This window comes from Suricata suricatta, chromosome 8 (assembly GCF_006229205.1).
Source record: "Suricata suricatta isolate VVHF042 chromosome 8, meerkat_22Aug2017_6uvM2_HiC, whole genome shotgun sequence".
Lineage (NCBI taxonomy): Eukaryota > Metazoa > Chordata > Mammalia > Carnivora > Herpestidae > Suricata > Suricata suricatta.
Window position 1 is genome coordinate 43,999,833 of NC_043707.1, and position 1,414 is coordinate 44,001,246.

The window sequence follows — 1,414 nt, forward strand, 5'->3', positions numbered from 1 at the left end:
TTCTGTGTGTTTTTTCCTATATCATTTATTTCTGCTCTCATCTTTATTTTTTCCCTTCTTCTCTTGGCTTTAGTCTTCATTTGCTGTTTCTTTTCCAGCTTCTTTAGGTGTGAGCTAATGTTGTGTATTTGAGATTTTTCTTCCTTCTTGAGTAGGCCTGTATTGCTATATACTTCCCTCTTACGACTGCTTTTGTTTCATCTGAAAGGTTTTGGACCGTTGAGTTTCATTTCCATTTGCTTTCACGTATATTTTAGTTTCTTCTTTAATTTTCTGGTTAACCATTCATTATTTAGTATGATGTTCTTTAACATCCATGTATTTGTGGTTTTTTCCAAAATTTTTTTTGTGGCCAACTTCAAGTTTCATAGCATTACAGATAGAAAATATGTATGGTATGATCTCAGTCTTTTTGTATTTGTTGATGCCTGATTTGTGACCCAGTAGTTAATCTATTCTGGGGAATGTCTCATGTGCACTTGAAAAGAATGGGTATTCTGCTGCTTTATGATGAAATGTTTTGAATATATATATTAAGTCCTTATGTTCCACTGTGTCATTCAAAGCCATTGTTTTCTTTCTGATTTTCTGCTTAGATGATTTGTACATTGCTGTAAGTGGGGTATTAAAGTCCCCTACTCATTATCAATGAGTTTGCTTATGTTTTTTGCTTATTGATTTATATGGGTGGGTGCTTCCAAATTGAGTGCATTGACATTTACAGTTGTTAGATCTTCTTGTTTGATAGACTCTTTTTATTTATTTATTTACCCTTAAGTAACACCCAGTGCTCTTCCCCACAAGTGTCCTCCTCCATTCAATCCTCGGTTCATTTCCAGTATTCAGTAGTCTCTCAGATTTTGCGTCCCTCTCTCTTCCCAACTCTCTTTCCCCTTCCCTTCCCCATTGTCCTCCATTAGGTTTCTCCTGTTCTCCTGTTAGACCTATGAGTGCAAACATATGGTATGTGTCCTTCTCCACCTGACTTATTTCGCTTAGCATGACACCCTTGAGGTCTATCTGCCTTGCTACAAATGGTCATATTTCATTCTTTCTCATTGCTGTGTAATTCTCCATTATTTATATAAACCACATCTTCTTGATCCATTCATCAGGTGATGGGCATTTAGGCTCCTTCCATGATTTGGCTATTGTTGACAGTGCTGCTATGAACATTGGGGTACATGTGCCCCTATGTATCAGCACTTCTGTATCCCTTGGGTAAATCCCTAGCGGTACTATTGCTGGGTCATAAGAGAGTTCTATGGATAATTTTTTGAGGAACCTCCACACTGTTTTCCAGAGCAGCTGTACCAGTTTACATTCCCACCAACAGTGTAGGAGGGTGCCTGTCTCTCCACACCCTCGCCAGCATCTATAGGCTCTTGATTTGTTCATTTTAACCACTCTAACT